We start from the raw sequence: 19,862 nt of genomic DNA, 5'->3' as shown, positions 1-19,862 counted from the left end.
ATTACACTGATTGATTAGTGATGTCTTTCATGGCACACTTTACTCTGAATGTTTCATCTCTGGTCTGGACTTAGCCAAGGTTTTGGAAACAGATGTGTGGTAGGCAGCCAGAGTGTGAGTAGAGCAAGGACGATGGGCCACGTAAGGAAGTTCACCAGGGTGAAAGCCCTGGATGCCTAGCAATAGACAATTATATGGTGGGATCTCGTCCCCAGATGACCTTTCCCCCTCTAGCATACAGCTGTTCATGAGGTTTGGACCCCCTGACCTTTCCTCCCTAGAAATAACACACAGGCTTCAGTTGAATTTCAGCTCCAGGCCCAGAAAAGCAGCACTGTGCCGAGACCGACCTCAGGACTTGCTGAACTGAATAATGACCTCCTGCCCCGGCACCAACCAACCAGTCAGTGGAGACCTAGACCCTGAAAGGATAAACCTGGAGAACTGCTGACTATTCTATTGAGATCTTCCTTTGGGAGGTCCCCTAAAATCTCCACCCTTAAAAGCCTACTACAGCTTGGCCAGTGTGGCTCAGTGGTTGAGCTTCAACTCATGAACCAAGAGGTCATAGGACCAATTCTAGGTCAAGGCACATGCCCAGGTTGTGGGCTAGATCCCCAGTAGGGGGAGTGCAGGAGGCAGCCAATTGATATTTTTCTCTCATTGATGTTTCTATCTCTCTATCCCTCTCACTTCCTCTCTCTTTAAAAAAATCAATAAAAACATAATTTCAAAAAAACAAACCCTTAGTACAGAGGACCCAGCAACCTCTCCCTCCTGAGAGCACACACAAGCCTTTCCTTCCCTCCTCCCCTCTCCCAGGAACATTACCATTGCCTTACTCACTCCCAAGCTCCCAGGGCCTTCCTTTGCCTCTATGACTTGTTTCCTAAGCCTACTGCTTCTAGGAATTACTTCTACCTCTGTGATTTCATAAATAAATGTTCTTTATAGGTTGGGTCTTGGCTCTGAATTCCTTCCCAGCCAGAACTCAAGTACCAAGATTGCTGAACCCAGGTCCAGTCTGACCCCACTGGGTGCTGTTCCCACCATCTACAACAGTCTGAATGCTCTCTCTGCCTACTTCTGTTCTCTCTCTCTCCTCTAAGCTTCATAGATGTTTTCCCAATCAAAATATAATTCTGTCTACAGCATCTTATTCCTGGAAATCAAGGATTAATGCATGGGATAAAAATTAACGCTACATTTAGCAGAGTATCTTAATAAAATAAAGCTTATGCCCGCCTCTCTTCCCCATTTTAATAAAATTTATGTAATATCAATATTAATTGATACATAGCTTAATGCAGAAGCTTCCCTACAGAAAATTTGCATAGAAATGAACAAAGCTACTAGTACGTGTGCAAGTAATAACAAACACATCATTGGTATCCACCAATAGTCCAGTGGGTGAGGATGACTTTGGGATTATGGACTGTGTTCCTGACATAAAGCTTTGAATTTTACCTACATTTACTATGACAGAAATGATTTCTGTATCTGTTATTGTTATCTCAGAGGGATTTGGTTTTGAATCTGACAAAGGATCTGCATTTTTTTTTTTAGCATAGTTTCTACCTGGATATATATCAAATGAACCTAGTTTGTGTAATCACTAAAAATCAAGACATTGCAACAAGTAAAATCAACCTCACAAGCAATTTAACATAGACTGAGTGGGTGGCACAGAAGCCTTCATTCCTCCTTTATTTCTGATGGCCATGCTTCTCCAGCCCTGGCCTTGTATATTAGGCTGGTTAAAGATGAGAGCGGACTTCTCACTTGGATTACTTTTCCCACTGTGATGTGCCTTCAAGAGTTTCTAGACCTTGCCACTCAGTCACTCAGTCACTTGAAGGATATAAACCTATATGATCTGTTCTAATTTCATCACCAGCTATATTTCTATACTTCCAAGTATGGCTGTGAAATGACAGAGTCAAACGCATAATGTTCAGTCAGTTCTGATAAATATGAGTCTAAGGTATTGGAAAAGCATTTTGAAGAACACGGGTATTTTATGAAGGGACATTTGCTGTGGTATCCACTGAAATAGCAAAGGCTTTTTGCTGTATTTGGTGCAGGATATATATTTTATTTAAATATTCATGAGCATTATGGATTCCCTCTCTTTAAATTTTGTTCCGTAATGTTTACATTTACAATCTTATAAAAACCTCAAGTCAGGAAACTGAAGTAGAGGCACCTTGAGAAAGAAACTAGCAAAGAATATTGAGCGAAAAAGCTTAGTCTCTTCCAGACTTGAACAAAATTACATTAGGTTTGATAAAGAAAAATAAAGTCTACCTTAGGAATGTGCTATAAAAAGATGAAGGAATAACTTCCCCACATCATGGGACACAACCTAGTGATCCATTTCTTAGGTAGCAGTAGCATATTTTCCTGTTAGGATTTTAAAAGCTTATTCTTCTTTTTCTGGTGAATAATTTATTTTTTTTCCATTCCTTCCATATTATTTCAGTTCACTGCAGATGCTTCTAAAGTTCTTTTCATAGGTTTGAATTTCATTTTGCTTCTGATGAATCTCTCTGAGAAAGCAGAAAAAAAAGTCTATAGGCTTGGGTTCAGATCATATATTTTGACTCATCAATAATGCACAGAATACTGATGAGATATTAAAAAGGACCAAACAGTCTTGGGCAAGAGTTGACTCAGCTTTGTAACGAAAGAACAGATAGTAGTTTCTAGTTAAAAACCCTGGGTATTTATTTACTGTCCATAATACACTACTGGGATTTTGATTGAACTGTCCATAGTCATTTGTTGAGGCCCCCATTTAAAAATAGACAGATCATTTCTAAGACCATATCACTGAACATTTTTACTTAATTTTAACCATGGCACTTTAATTTTATACTGGTTGGAATCCATTGTTGAAATCAATAGTTATTATTTAGTTCAGTTTATTGACAGAAGTTTAGTTCTAGAGGGAATTATATCTCTAAGATATCTATGATTAAAAGGGGTATCAGTGAATTGAGTGAGTTGGAAATGCAGGTCTTAAAGCTTTTGGTTTGACATATATGGTTTCTCATTAAACCAATAATTAAAGCCACCTTAATGCCTAATGTGTCTATTTCAGCTGTCAACATTATATACAATCTCCTCTTAGTTCAAAGGAATGAATGATAAAGAGAATGCTTTGATCCTATTTAGTTGCTAGGCGTATGGAGCCTATTAGGTTCCTTATACAGAACAAAATGGTACTGAAGTCAAAAGGCTGATTTTTCCCTTTAGAAATAGCAGATATCAACAGCAAACTCCACTTCTTTACTGGATTGCAACTTGTATAAGGTTTTAACTTCTAATTTCTGGTTCTCTACTTTGAGTTCATATCCAGTTTCACCCATTTGCCAGCTGTGTGATCTTGAGTAAGCCAGTCCACCTCTCTAAGCTTAAGATAACCTGGCCAGGTATGGGGTTAAAACAACAACCTTGGATATAGAGATCGTTGAACTGCATCCAGCATGGCCAGGGGTGAACCTGAGGAGGGGCGGTGAAGGATTAAAGAAGACAGACAAGAGAATACAGTTGGATCCAAGTGGATCACTGCCTGGATGAGGAAACAGTGAACACAGCCTGTAAACCAAAGCTTTATTTTATAGTCAGAGCACACAAAGCAAAACAAGGGGTGTGGTCAACATATTTAGAATGTTCTTGCCAGTTTCAAATCTATTTTGTTACTCAAGCCTTGTTTTGGCAGCACTTGCTGCACCTCCCACAGCCCATTAGCTACCTAGGAACAAGGGAGGACTACAAGGTCAAGCTTAATTGTGCTTGGAGGGCTCTGCCCTCCGAGCTGGGACTTGTATGTGGCTCTGCCACAGGTCAGTCCGAGGCTTGACGCTATAGCCGCTCCCTACAGATAGTCTTTTTTTAAATGTGCTTAAAGTGTTTAGCAAAATCACTAATAAGAATTTGAAAATAACATTATGTTTATACTTTTCAAACACAATAAACTACGTTTGAGATACTGCCCGAGAGAAGTAACCTAACATGTAGAAAAAGTCATACATACCTGCCTCTCCCAACTAAAAGAGCTGATGGGACCAGCATACTCTAGAGCAGTCAGTGGTTGGCAAACTTTGGCCCCTTGAGTGTGACTCTTCCACAAAATACCACGTGCGGGCACACACATACAGTGGGATTGAAACTTCGTGGCCACACTCAAGGGGCCAAAGAGCCGCATGTGGCTCGTGAGCCGCAGTTTGCCGACCACTGCTCTAGAGTGTAGAGAAGCTTGGCATTACTGAGAGCAAAGGAGAGCTGGAGGGCTTGCAGCAGCTCCAGAAAATCTGCATTGAAGGTAAATATATAGACAATTTAAATGTCCATAGACAGCTAAGTGGATACATAAACATGGTATAAACAGACATTGGAATATTATTCAGCCTTCAAAAAGAAAGAAATACCATCATATGCTACAATGTGTTTGAACTTTGAGGACATTATACTAAGTGAGATAAGCCAGTCACAGAATGATTCCACTTCTATGGGTATCTAAAGTAGCCAAAATCATAGAGGCAGAAAGTAGGATGGGATTGATTGCCAGGGGTTGAGAGGAAAGGGAAGTGCAGAGCTGTTTTTCCATGGTGCTATGGACTGAACTGTGTCCCCCTCAAACTCACATGTTGAAACCCTAATCCCTACGTGACTATACTGGAGACAGGCAGGGCCTCTGAGGTGATTATGGCCAAATTGGGTCTTTAGAACAGAGTCACAGTCTGATGGGATTAATACCCTATAGGAAAAACCCAAGAGCCCTCTCTCTCTCTCTCTCTCTCTCTCTCTCTCTCTTTCTCTTCCCACCCACAAGAAGCCACATGAGCACAGAGCAAGATGGCAGCCACCTATAAGCCAAGAAGAGAGACCTCACAGGAAACTCACGATGCTTGCTTCCTGATCTCAGATCTGCAGCCTCCACAACTGTGAGAAAATAAATGTTATTTAAGTGGCCCTGTCTAATGCAGTTTGTTACAGAAGCTTGAGCTGAATAATACAAATGAGTGTTGAGTTTCAGTCTTGAAGGAGGAATAAGTTCTAGAAATCTGCTGTACAAAAGTACGCATGTAGTTAACAATATTATACAGTACACTTAAATTTTGTGAAGAGGGTTGATCTCATTTTGTACGTATTTTATCCAATAAAAAATATGCAGGGGTGTTTTTGTAAAGCCTCAGGTTGCCCCAGTGTGTTCCTGTCAGCCCCTGTCCTATTCCTGCATGCATCAGGGTTTTCAATTACCACCCACATTTTGTTATTATTACCTGTATTTTATTTTTATTGTTTTGTATCACCCTTTATTTTATTTTCACTTTTAAAATTTAATTTTATTGAAAACAAAACAAATGGACAAACACAACAAAACAGAAATAGACTTATAGATACAGAGAACAAACTGGCGGTTACCAGAGGGGAGGGAAGTGGGACCATAGGTGAAAAAGATGAGGAGAATTAAGAGACATAAATATCCAGTTATAAAATAAAGAAGTCACCGTGGTATAAGGCACAGCATAGGGAATATTGTCAATGATATTGCAATCCCTTTGTATGGTAACGGATGGTTCTTAGACTTAACATGGTGACCACTTCATAAAGTACATAAATGTTGAGTCACTGTGTTGTACACCTGAAACCAATAGAATATTGTATGCCAAGTGTACTTTAATTAAAAAAAATATTTTAAAAAGTAATAGAAACACATGATATAAATCTAAAATATACCAAAGAAAATACAGTAAAACATGTCTTCTACCGCTTACTGCTATCTCACAGCCACCAACTGTGTTCTCAGAGACAACCCCTACTTATTGTGTGGTCTTCTAGAAGGAGTCTGTATAGACAGGCATTAATATTTTTTTCAGCAAATTATAACATATAATATACAATGTTTTTCACTTAAAATTATGCCTTGGAGATCATTCCATATAAGTACCTATAGGTCTACCTCATTTTTTAAAAATACAAACAAAAGAACTCATGGTTTTATAGAACAGCCATGTCTATATCAGTGGTTATGAGACTAGGCTCTGAGTTTAAATCCCAGATCTACCACTTACTGCCATTTTACTCTGGGCAAGATACTTACCTTTCTGTGCCTCAGTTCCAAATCTATCAAAGGATGGTGATTGTCATCTGTTATCACAGGTTTAGAGAAAATAAAATAGACACTACCAATAAAACACTTAAAATAATGGCTGACACGTACTGAGCACTCCACACTTTTCTGTAATTATTTATACAGTTCCCTATTGTAAGGCACTAGGTTTCCAATATTTTGATGTTACATATAATTCAATAATAAATATCCTCACATAAAGTAATTCTGTACTTAGGCAAGTATATCTGGAGGATAATTTCTGAAAGTAGAAATTTCTAGGTCAAACGGAACATGCATTTTATATTTTCATACATATTGCCAAGCCACTCTCCATTCAGATTATAATAATTTATTCTCTACCAACAGTGGTATGAGAGTGCCTCTTTCCTCTCACCACTGCCAATGTGACAGTTAAAAAATGATATTGCAGCACAATTCTAATTTCAATTACCTTTTTATGCTAAGCACTTTTCCATATGTTCAAGAGCCTTTTGCATTTCAATTTCTTTTTTAAGATCAATTCATTTATAGACTTGCACCACTTTTCCTTCCTTTTCCTTCCTCTATCACATTTTTCTAGAGTCGGTGTCCAGTGCAGACCCTCTAACTCACTTCCCTTTCCATTGAAATTGCAACCTCTGCCGCAAAAATGCTCAGAAGCTTCTCCCTAGAAGTCACCAGTGACCTCCTAACTACCCCATTAATCGTGTCTTCTAAGTCAGAATTCTTGCTCTTTCTCGCCATCCTGGGGCATTCAGGGGCTTCTGGATCACACACCTTTGCTTCTCCTCCGAATGCTCCACTTGCCTTTCAGTCCTCTACATGTGAATATGTGGGCCGTTTGCCAGTTAATTTTAGGGTCACCATACAACCTATCACCTAAACCAGGATAGTTTTTAGAGCAAGACTGGTGTTCATAATAATCATTCCAGAGCAATAGTTATAAACAAACTCTGCCCCAAGCAAACCAGAACATATGCTCACTCTTTCGGTCACCTGTTTTCTTCCTTCGCAAGTGTCTGGAGCTTTCCTTTATAGCTTTGGTAATTTTGCTTTGCCATTTATTTCTTGGCATTGCTCTCTTCAAAGATGAGGTGAGGAGTAGAGTTTATTCACCCCAGTATTCCGTTTCTTTGCTGTACCTCGAAGGAAGCATTAAATCACTTGGAATTTTAAGGACTGTTGTACTAATAACTTTTATGGGTATCAGAGAGGGTATATGATCAGACATGTCCATGTCTGAAACAGTGACCCAGTATCTAAGGCAGTGGTTCTCAACCTTCTGGCCCTTTAAATACAGTTCCTCATGTTGTGACCCAACCATAAAATTATTTTCGTTGCTACTTCATAACTGTAATGTTGCTACTGTTATGAATCGTAATGTAAATATCTGATATGCAGGATGGTCTTCGGCAACCCCTGTGAAAGGGTCGTTCAACCACCAAAGGGGGCGCGACCCACTGGTTGAGAACCACTGATCTAAGGGGACAAATTAAGATAAAGCATGTGTCCAGAGAAGATAAGCTGACTTCTTAACGGTGAATACTCAAGGAGCTCCAGAAGTTCAAAATGACCACATCTTTGCAACAGATGATATTACGTTTAGTTTTAAGCCATCCAAAGATCCTGATATTGTGACCCCTCATCTGTGAAAACCACCGCAGTTGTTTTACATTTTCTTGAACCATAACTCAGGAAGGGATTCACACTCTGCCCAGACAAGGAGATACTGGTGGTATAAATAATGAAAGGTGGACCTCTGACAGGCCTACAGCGCTGTAGACATTGGACTCCACTGGCAGAAAGGCAGTTAGCTCACCACCCCACCCCCCTCTCCCCCCGCCCTGACCTGCTCCTGACACATCATTCAGGCTGGACCTGGGCTGCACCAATCAGTCTTAGCTTCGTCCCTTCTTACATCCATATGTAAGTCTGGCTTATGGGCATCACCTGTGTTCTTGTGGCTTACAAAAGAGATTTTTGTGACTAGAGGCTGAACTATGTGATATGAAGGCTAAGTTGGTGGAACAGGAATCCAGAAGGTGGAAACTGATTCACTCTATATGTAAGTTGTATGTGGAGGCCATGTAGTGCCTCTGACCACAGGCCAGTTTCCTCTACATAATAAAGTCTTCCATAGAGACCCACCTGCAGGCAGGAGAGGTCACTCAGTACGGATGGAGAAAATAATCAGCTTCAAGTACAAAGTTGATTGTCTCAAGATTTAAGGCTATGCCCCTCTATAGTTTGGTATAAATCAAAGTTCTCACTTACACATTGGTAATGAGAATCTCACAGGCATCAGGCACATGGATTTGTCAGCAGACCAAGGAAGAGGGGTCTGGGATGACAGAAGCTTCAGTGGACATATTTAGACAGTGTAAAATCATGGAACAACTGTCAAGAAGAGCCAGGTCAAAATGAAATGTTGAACATAAAGCCCAAGTAGGAAGATGAGGATAAAAATGGACAGAAAAAGCAGCAAGGTTAAAAGGTGACAAGACAGATTGGAAGCAAAACACAGTCAGATGAAAAGACTGACTTTAGAAGAATAGTCCAGGCTAAAGGGGAAAAGGGGGGTGGGGAGGTCCTCCTTTATTTGGAGACCAATGTGTATTTCCTTAAAAATGTCTGATAACTTAAATATGCCATGTGGAACTGATTAAGTGTGGAGCCTCTGAATTCTGCTTGGGGGTTCCTAAACCAGGACACTAAAACTCTACCCTAATTGTAACAGTGGGGAATTGTAACCCAGCTCACTAGTCTTTCAGTATTGTTTCTGTAAATGCTGACTCTGACTAATATCTAACTTGTAGGTAAACAGCATGTTTGTATAAGAATTCTAGGAACTAACCTTAACCAATAAAGAAATAAAAAAAAAGAATTCTAGGAACTAGTTTCAAAAGATACAGACTCCAACCTTTAGTCAACCCAGCATTAGGAGATTTGCTGACCTTCAATAGGAAAACCAGAAAATTTTTATTTTTTAAATTTGCAACCATGATTACTTTTCAAACAAAGACACAAAGAAAGTCCCCTGACTAGTCAGGGGAGAAAAAAGACAAGAATGCCAAGCCCTGACATTGATGCTTGCAGCTTCCTCCCTACAGTATGCTCCTTTCTTCTGTAGGGCTACTGATACCAGCTCCCCACCCAATATCACTGAGGCCCAGTCACATTAAGGACATCTGGGGCTCTTCCTATTCGTTCTCTGGAGAAAGAGGGAATTCTTTGTAGTGCATACTGGAGCCAATCAAATGAGAGTAGCATAATTCTAAGAAAGCCCTATATATATATTGGTATAAAAGGCTAATATGCTAAGTGTCCCTCCACCCATCTGACCAGTCGCTATGATGCGCACTGACCACCAGGAAGCAGACACTCAACAGAGGAGCTGCCGAGCTGCAGTGACTTGGCAGTGGAGGTTCTTGGATGACACACGCTGAAACCAGAGATTCCACCTTTGGCCATGGGTTATGTTGTTGCTGGAGCACTGCCGCCCTGAATCTGGTTTACTGCACACTTGCATTTGTGTTCTACACTCTGTGGGACAGCAACTTTTCAGAGTTCCCTCTCACACTCTGGGACCCCTATGGGGATGTCAGAGAGCCAGTTTTGGCCCAATCCCTGCAGGCCAGGCTGAAGGACCCCACCTGCCGGAGGGACCCCTCTCACTCCATAGACGCCCTTCAAGCCACAGCACCACCCCAGGTTCACTGGCCAGGGAGGGACCATGAGAAGTTGGCTCCAGGGTCTGTTCATTCCATTTCACCCAGTCCTGCCCTGCCAACCACCTTCTAGTTAATTTCCATTCAATGTGCATGAATCTGTGCACTGGGTCACTAGTTGGAAATAAGAGATAGAGCAGAGTGCATGGTCAGGATGTTTAATAGATGAAGGAATAAATGCAAACCTATAAATCTATAGGACCATACCTTTGCAGTAAAAGTTTACTCAGCAGGTTTTGGGAGCTCAAATCCTGCACATTCCAAATAAAGACTGGCCTTTGCCAGCTCCTGGGAGATAACCTTAAAGCTGTTGGAATATCCTCCCTGATGAGTGTCTTTGTATGGGCCTTGGGACACACTGGAGGGTTCATGCTAACAAGGTCATATGGTGAGGGCCTTGAGCCATACTGTATCAGTTTGATCTCTGAGGAAACTGAAGAGTAACTAAGGTCAGCCACATGGGTGCTCTATGCAGAGGTGACTGATCTTTGGTTAAAACCCTAAACACCAAGATTGTGGTGAGCATTCCTGGTTGACCATACTCTACATGTCTTATTACCCATTGTTAATGAGTGAGCTAAGTGCTGTCTGTACAACTCCACTGGAGAGAACAACCAGAGGTGTATGTCTGATTTCTCCTGGACCCTGCCTTATGTACCTTCTAACTTTGTTGCTTTTAATCTGTTTTCACTGTAATAAACCAGAACCATAAGTAGAACAGCTTATCAGGGTTCTGTGAATCCTTCTAGCAAATCATTAAACCTGAGGATGGTCTTGGCTTGGGAACCCTGACACAATGCCTCCTAGTGGCTTATTCAGGATTAAGGGGAAGTCTAAGGGCACCAAGGTTACCTGAGGTGTGATAAATAGACCTGTAAAATCACAGCAATTAGCATTTGTATTGATATTTTACCATATGCTCTCTTTTGATCTTTCCAAAACTCTATGAAGTGAATATTATTGTCTTTTTATTTCTAGATGAGAGATTGTATTCATTTTTATTCAGTTCCCTGCTGGCTTCTGTCTGGAAGTCTCTGTGTCTTGCCATGTGGGTCTCTCCACAGGGTTGCCTGAGTAGGTTCAAGACAAGGCAGTTGTCTTCCACCAAAACACAGACTGGCTAAGACAGAAGCTGCAGTTCCTATAACAAACTCAGAGGTGAGCTGACATTATTTCTGCTGTTGATCACACAGATGAAACCTTGTCCAATGAGGGGATGGATTACATAAGGGGTCACGGAAGGCCACCTTGGAGGCTGACTGTCACCACAACTGAGGAGCTGGCTAACAAGGAAAAGGTCACTCTATGAAAGGCGGAGCCAGGAATTGAATTCCTAGCTCTGATTTCAAAGTCCTTAAAAATTCTCCAGAACAGACCCATAAACATTTCTTTGGCTATACGGAAAGAGAAGCAGATGAAAAGCTTATTCAAGTCTTGCATTACAGCCCTAAGTAAATATTACCTTATTTGATACTTCAGAATAAAGGTTCAGAGAAGTTACCTTGCTCTAGTTATGTAAAAAAGCTTAGGAGTAAAACCTAATTTATGGTGATTTCAAATGTCTCCATATTCTGTTATTCTAAACTAGTGGCCTGGTGTACGAAATTCATGCACATTAAAAGGGAATTAATTAGAGGAAATATTCAAATAGTGCTATTCATGTCTCCCAGCCTGGCGCTGGGCAGGGAGGCAGCCTCACCTCCCGGGCCAGCACAAGTCCCCTCCCACCGACACTGCAAGTCCCCATCCACCTGAGCCTGCCTCGCACACAGCCTCCTGCTGTTATGATGTGATGACCATTTGCATATTAGGCTTTTATTATTATGATGCTATCTGGCCCAACTTTTTGATTATTATGTGTGACAAATTCCTGGAAATGTAATCATCCAGCCCAGGAGCCTGAATATTTACTACATCCTGTCAAGCTGTCTCCAGAAATGCTGTCCCCTATACTCTGGAGCAGTGCTATCAGGTGTCTGTTTCATCACACCCTCTTCAGTACTGAATATTGTGATTTTTAAAATGTTCCAGGTATCTTTCCTTTGCAATTACTTGATTACCTTTGGAGTTAACTTTTCTTATGTATATTAGTTACTTTATTTCTTCTTTAGTTCAAGGTCTTTGCTTAGACATATTCTTCTTTGACTAATCCTATTTTGTTTAAGTTCCCGGGAAGCAATAGCAGCTCCCATGGAGGAAGGTTGGGGGTTAGAGGGGTGAGAGTGGTGCTGGACCAGATGTGGTTGGTAATGGCTCCTGTTAAAGGTTAGATCAGAGGTGAGGGGGTTAGGGAGGTGTTAGATTCTGAGACTGAAATGTTAGAGTGAGGACACACAGTCAAAGGTCACCATTTGGGAGGTTGTGCCCCTGGGGACTGGTGGGGAGGACCAGGGTCAGACCCGGGTTTGGTAAGGGATGCAGGAGGGGAGCGGTCTAGCTGGGAAGGCCCATGGGTCTGGGAGGCTCCCCAGATTCAGGTGCCCAGCACTCTCCACCAGCGCCGGGGCCACCACACTATCCAGGCCCCACAACAGCCAGACGGACCTGCAGCTTCAGCTCCAGCCACACTGCAGGGGATGCAGGGAGTGGCGTGACCCCCAAGCGTGTACCTCCTTGCCTCTGAGCTGGGTGCACACCCCACTTCAGGGAAACCGCCTGAGTGGCCCCTCTAGGTGATGTCACCTGGTGTTGCCATCAGCGGGCAACGCCACACAGCCTGATGCTGCGCAGGCTGGGGAGTCTTTATGGGACTTTCTGTCCCCTAACCCTGCCACTGCAGGCCTGGAGCCCTCATCCTTGCATTTTTGTCATCTGTAACCGGCACCCAGAGGCTGGGATGAGGGCAGGGGTTTCCCACGGTGTCAGAAACTGCTCGTCCCAAGGGTCCCATGGTCTCAGTGTTGCCACATGATTGCATGGCCTCCGTGTTATGCCACTACTTTCTGATGCCAGTTTTTCACCTTAAATTCTTAAATTAACCGCAAGGACAGCTTTCCTTTCCACCCTCCCAGGACTCACAGTTCTGTTGCATATGCTCCTTGCAAAGGGCAGTTTCTAGTTCTTGGACATGTGGAGTGTTGCTGACTTTTCATTCTAGGTTTGCACATGGGGCATCCTGAATTCTGTGAGGATGGTGATTCTGTCTGTTCTACAGCAAGCCTGTGGGCAAATAAATATGATACCCATTTTACATCTACTCTCAGACTGTAGTAACATTTCCCCAAGTGGGACTGGATCCTATAAACCAATTCCCACGCTCCACTACACTGAATAAGAACGTGGATCTGAGCTCACCTTTCACATGGGGAGCTAACGAGGCAGCCTCATGTCACAGCTGGACACCGGGCTGGGGGGAGGCAGCCTCATGTCCCCGGCGGTGCAAGTCCCCACTCCCATCCCCAATGCTGCAAGTCCTCGCCCACCCGTGCCTGAAGTGTGTGCAGCCTGCTGATTGGTTGTTATGTGATGGTGTCGCAACCAATTTGCATATTGCCCTATTATAAGTACAGATGGCCTCTGTATCATGCTATAGGAGCAATATACACTGAGTGGCCAGATTATTATGACCGGCCAGATTATTATGACCACCCCATCAGTGCTTCATTGACACTTCCAAAAATACTGAATATTGAAAACTTCCTAAGAAAATACTCTCAAGGTTTTATTATTATTATTTGCATAACTAATTCGCTTCATTGTACTGATGGGGTGGTCATAGTAATCTGGCTGGTCATAATAATCTGGCCACTCAGTGTATAAACTAAAGCACCCATCCTGTTCCTCCATTTCTCTACTTCTCATTATTGTTTACCTAATCAGAGACATCAATGACTGTCCTTGTAGGAAAGAATGCTGCTGATGAAATTATGAATCAATGCTTTAATGAATGTCCTGCACAATTCATGAATTAGTCATAATAGCCTCTCATTGTCTTGATTTTTTTTTTCATCTCTCCTGAGGAACTTGTCAATTTCCCCTGCCTTCAGTTGTATTGCTTGGAGTCTAAAAGGCAATCTTTTTGCATATACCCCATTAGGACAACGTAATATAGCTTCATTATTTATTTGTCAGTATTTTATTTCTTTAATCCTTTGCTTTGCCAACAACAACAACAAAAAATGTATAATTTTAGTTATTCCATCAGCAATGAATATCGGTTTCACTAAGAGCAACTGCTTGGCAATACAGTTTCTTCACCTTTTTGCTTACATAACAGCTTTTCATTCAATGCTAATTAGACTTGATCTGCACACTTGATTCAGAACAATGCACATTTTAGTAAGTTAATTGAAGTGAAGAAATTAAGAACAGTAGAACCAAGTTGTACATACCCATCTGGCTGGAAGTGGTGGTAAAATGTTATCGGTTCTATAATGAATGTTGATTTCTATGTGTCAAACTAGGAAAGGCTAACTGTCTTGGAATCAATGAAATTCTATTACTGGCCAAGTTTTACTCTAACAGTGGTTATCTGGGACACAACTTGGTTAATTTCAATTCAATCTAGCTAAACCCAAATCAGGCCTCTTCTACCTCACTTGTTATACCCTCAAGCAACTTTTCTGTTACACTATGTTTAGGATTTCTCAAGAAGAAGTAAAAAATCAATTCAAAGTCTGATGTGCAAAAGAGAGTTGAGAGTCAGCCATCAAAGCAGTTTACATCGACATTGACAGAGCCCGACAAGCCTTATTTAAGTAAAATAGAAAATAAAAGCAACTGTCTTTGCAGATCAAGGGCTCATGAATCTCTTGTAACCAGCAATTTTAATAAGTGTGGGTAAACTCTCCGGAAAAAATCAGGAATGGTTTTTGAGCTCTAATGGGGTGACATGGGCTAAGAGGCAAATGCCATGTGTCGTTAGGTCATACCGATACAGACACAACATTGAGGACACATTTTCCATTTATTTTCCAAGCAATTGTTTACAGTTCAGCTGAGTCCCTTTTAGACATAATTTGTATTCGTTTCCCCATGGCTGCCAGAACTGATTACCACAAGTTAAGTGGTTTGAAACAACACAAATTTTTATCTTGCAACATTGGAGGTCAATAGTCTGACACAGATCTCATTGGGCCAACATCAAGGTGTCAACAGAGCTGTGTTCCTTTCTGGTGATTCTAGAGGAGAATGGATGTCATTGCCTTTATTTACCAGTTTCTAGCGGTCACCCACATTCTATGGCTCCCGGCTTCCTTTCTCCATCCTCAAAGCCGGCAACATTGCATCTGTCTGCGCCTTTCTACTGTAGTCACAGCTCCCTCAGTCTCTCTTCCATCTCCCTCTGCCATGTCTAAGGACTCTTACGACTACACTGAGCCCACGCATATAATCCAGGACCTATTTTAAGGTCCTATTTTAAGATCAGCTGGTTACTAACTTTAATTCCCCTTTGTGATATAACCTAACATATTCACAGGTTCAAGGAATAGCACATAGGCATCTTTGGCGGCCATTGTTCTGTCTAAGATACTAGTTTTGCTCTTAAGATGGTTTACTTTTTAAATTACAAAATCATCTGAAATTTCTCTTAGAGTGCTAGAGATTTTAGGCTCACTTATTTCACAAAGCATATCACTGCTGGTTTCAGGAAAGACCACCAGACTGAGTTTTAAAATAGAGACAACACCATTGGCTTTCTGGGGCGAATCACATCACTTCTCTGAATGGTAGTTTCCTGCTCATCATGTGGAAAATTTCACGTATTCTGCTCATCACATGGAGTTATGATGAGATGAGCAAATATATATTCAAACATTAATTGTCATTGCTCTACAAATATGAGACAATGTATCTATGAGCAATGATGTTGGTTATAATAATTTAAATCTTCTAATTTAACTCCTAATTCCTTATCATAGAGCTTCAAGATACATTATAGGAGTTAGCTAAAGGCCCATAGGAAAATGTCTCCTGCATTTTTAAAGAATAAGATACTGACTAAGTACAGCATTTCCTTCATGAGTAAATGTTTATAGAGAGCCCTAAAACCTTGTAATCTCCAGGGTGCCTCATCTTCAGAGGATCTGGTTTAAAATAGATTATAGACCATCTGTATTACAGATACAAATTGAGGGACAGCTATGACGGGCCACTTCTTCCACCTTCTGCAGGTGTCATTTTCCCTCCTTTCCACACCTATAACTGCATCAAGAAGGGAGATTGTTGTTTGTTTAAGTGTGAGGATGCACACGGTAGGCCAGGGCCCATGTCATCAATTTAAGGCGGCGCTTTCATTTTCGATGCAATTAGCTGTCTAATTGAGCATCCAAATTTAGCAGTGCATTTGCATGTGCAATTAATTATGATTTAAAAGCCCTCCACGGTTAATGGTTCCTTTTCCATTATCTACAAATGTAATTACTGAAGGATGGATTGAGTTTGGAAATCATTTGGGAAAACGCGTCTGTGCCCCTGGAGCCCAATGCTGTAGAGGTAACAGTGAAATCAGAATACCATGCCCAGAGGCAGAGGGCTGAAAAGGGAGGCGTTTTGGAAAGAGAGGCTGTAAAAGAAGACCAGATTGCTGATTTGGGTATCTAATAATCTTTTTATTGCTTACTGGAATTAACTCAAATTATAGTCACCATATGATTTCACTCAGAAAAGAAATAAACCCTGGGTTTGCAAAAGTAGATTTTGGGGGGTGGGGGGTGGAATTCACATTAAAATAATTCTAAAAGGAGGTAATAAAATTAGTAATATTTAATAAATCACAAAATTAATAACTAGTTCAGCTTAGGAATATTTATATAGATTTTTTATTAAAGAAAGTAAAAATATAATCTTAAAAACAGATAAAAGTCAGATTCGAAGCCAGTAGTAGTTAATAGGGAACTGACTGAAAATACATTTATTGGAGAAAATATAAAAATTTTGAATAAGCAAGCCATGTCTTTTCTATTTGCTGAACAGCTGAAATATTCTATATTGTTTCCTGAGGGAAAATGCATGAAGCACTTTGCTAACCTGTGCTTTCTATCAATGTCATGCCTAGAGGTTTGCTGGAAGAAGATCAAGGACCATCACAAACTGGAACTCTGGACCCCTGACCCACAGAGCACAAAGACTCTGAAAGGTGCAGGGATGCTTGTTTGGATTTATCTCCAGAGGCTCAGTTAGGAGGGAGGCTGACCTCCTTGCTAGGCGATGCTAGAGGGAAAGTGGACAGTAAAAGTGAGGGGCCCTTCAGAAAGTGGAATGAGGGGAGAACGGGCAGGAAGATCGTGTGAAAGGAAAATTCTCACTTAATTATTATGTTATTAGTTCTAATTGTTCAAAATAGTTTTAAAATTTTTATTTAAAAACTAGAGGCCTTATGCATGGATTTGTGCACCTGTGGGGTCCCTCGACCTGGCCTGTGCCCTCTGGCAATCCAAGACTCCTCGGGGGATGTCAGAGAGCCTGTTTCAGCCCGATCCCCACAGGCCAGGCTGAGGGACCCCACCAGTGCATGAATCCATGCACTGGGCCTCTGGTAGGCATATAAGATCTTTGGTTAATCTTTTCCCACCCCCATCCCCTTTCCTTCTGACATTCATCAGTCTGTTCCATGTTTCCATGCCTGTGGTTTCTGCTCTTGCATTGGGCGTCTGCCCCTTGGTGGTCAGTGTGCATCATAGCTACCTGACAGTTGGTCAGCCGGTTGGCCGGTCACATATATATATACATATATATATATATATATACACACACATATATACACACACATATATATGTATATATATACATATATAAGTATATATGTGTGTATATATATAAAGATATATAAAGATATATATATAGAGAGAGATTAGCAAACATTTTCTATACTCCAACTTAGAATTGCACATTCTTCCTACCTAAATACGTTCTTGAGACCCAACTGTTTGGGGTTTTGTGATTTTGAATTATGATACCGAACTGTGGAGGAAAGAATATGAATTTTCTATATCATTAGAGTGCACTGGTTCTATGACTACTGGCATGAAAATAAACTGTTTATTAATACATTAGAACTAGAACACACTAAATGATATTATCCATATGATTTATGTCTGGACCTTCAAAGAGAGGGGATATCTACAAGAAGCCTTAAAGTGTTATCTTAATTTTAGTGAGAAATGAAATTTTTAGCCATTAAGTTGGAATTGTTTTAAAGACCTCCATGATTGGTCAACAGGATTAAGCAACAGGAGGATGACTGGTCTCTATCCACTCGGGAAGGAAGGAGAGAAGAAGGACAGATGAAAGGACAGAAGAAAGAAAGGGAAAAGGGGAGTCCACATATCCGAAGCAGCTCCATTCTCTAACCTATGGGCTAATCTTGAACATGGGTAAATTCACAGACTTAGCAGGGAGGATGCACTTCCATAGGTTTACATCTGGCAAGGCAAAAGTTGTTCTTTCTCTTCTCTGCACTTTTCCAAGTATGAGCAGCATAGCTCATCATGCCGCTGTTCAATTTCAGGTCCATGGAATATGATGCCACCAGTTAAGTAGTCCCTAAGGCAGAGACAAAACCTCTGGAATTTAGCATCATCCCTGTTTCAAAGCTCCTGCTCTTTGCTCTTGCATTTCTGTTTCCATTCCAAGCACAGTTTAGTTCAGCGATAGAGCCAAATGGCCTCTCCCACATCAGGCTGACTCTTCAGGAAATCTAATGTTTAGTTAAGCCTCTTGCTTACCATACGTAATTGATATTAAGGTAAAGCAGCATCCTAAAATCTCCTTCCTGAATTAGGTTTCTCTGAATCTCTTGGGCAGGAGTGGGAGGAGGGTCTAAGGTTCTTTCTGAGGATGGCAGAATTTTGGTCCCGTCAAGGTATTGCTGAGTTTTTTGAGAGATTTTTGCAAATCTCTAAACATAGCATGGAAAGGTGAGATTAAGCACCTTTCTTCTGGATTTTTCTTGTTGGGAGGATGGCTAAAATTTGGGAGTGATCTGGGGTTTTATTGGGGGAAATAAAGTGTGCACTAAACATGATTAATAAAGCATTGACTAAGGAAGCTGAATATTAAGAACTCATCGGGGCCTTTGGGGCCCAATGATAGATTGAGTATATCAGAAATTTTGAAAAATGAATACCCCCCTCTCCAAAATTCCATTATACTTGAAACTTAACAGCCTAAAACTGTTGCACATTTCAAGCTGTTTGCTGAGTGTGAAAGCTTTGTGATTCAGATGAATCCTGTGGCTACTGTCTCCACCCCCATTGTTTTTTTTATTAGGAAGCAAAGGTCCCCATATGCTTCCTTGTAAGACAGAATGACTCAGGCGTTTTATATTTAATGCTCCCTTGGATAGCTGCTTTAGATTTTATATGCTGGTACAAGAGCACAGCAATCGACTGTGACACCGTCTGTTGATGAAATGTAGAGAATGGCCCTGGAGACAAAGTTTTATGTTCTGGTTGAAAATATGCAGAAAACTAAATCTGTTTGATGCTATTATTAGCCAATCTCTCTCAAATGGACTCTTCTTTCTAGCACTAAATCTAATCAAATAGAAGTGATGAGATTGTCTTGATGAATATAGAGGTCAGATTCAAGATGTTTATCTCCTAATACTCACAACCAGCAATGTATTTACAAGAGCTCATGGTGGGCACTGAAAGGAAGAACTATGAGAGAAATTCCACTTTTTCAAGAGGAGGTCTGTCAGTCTCACCTGGTACCACATTATTTTTCTCTGAGGACTGTGCCTTCAACAGACGTAGGTGAACTTTTTCTGAGGTATATAGTTTGTGCAGACCTCCAAATATCAACTCAGAAAGTTGGGTTGAGGAAAATGTACTTACCCATCTCCATTTTCATACATTCTAATACTCTTCATCAATGAGTCTTAAAGGTTTGATTCTTGTAAAAATAATAACAAAAAAACCCCTTGAGAATCATTCTCCATTCATATCTAAAAACCTATAGTCACCAAATCCTATAGATTCTGCTCTATAAATATTTCTTTTTTTAAATATTTTTTTATTGATTTCAGAGAGGTAGGAGAGGGAGAGAGATAGAAACATCAATGATGAGAA

The sequence above is a fragment of the Myotis davidii genome, unplaced genomic scaffold (assembly GCF_000327345.1).
Source record: "Myotis davidii unplaced genomic scaffold, ASM32734v1 scaffold436, whole genome shotgun sequence".
Lineage (NCBI taxonomy): Eukaryota > Metazoa > Chordata > Mammalia > Chiroptera > Vespertilionidae > Myotis > Myotis davidii.
The sequence above is the reverse complement of the archived record's forward strand: the minus strand, read 5'-3'. Positions refer to the sequence as shown.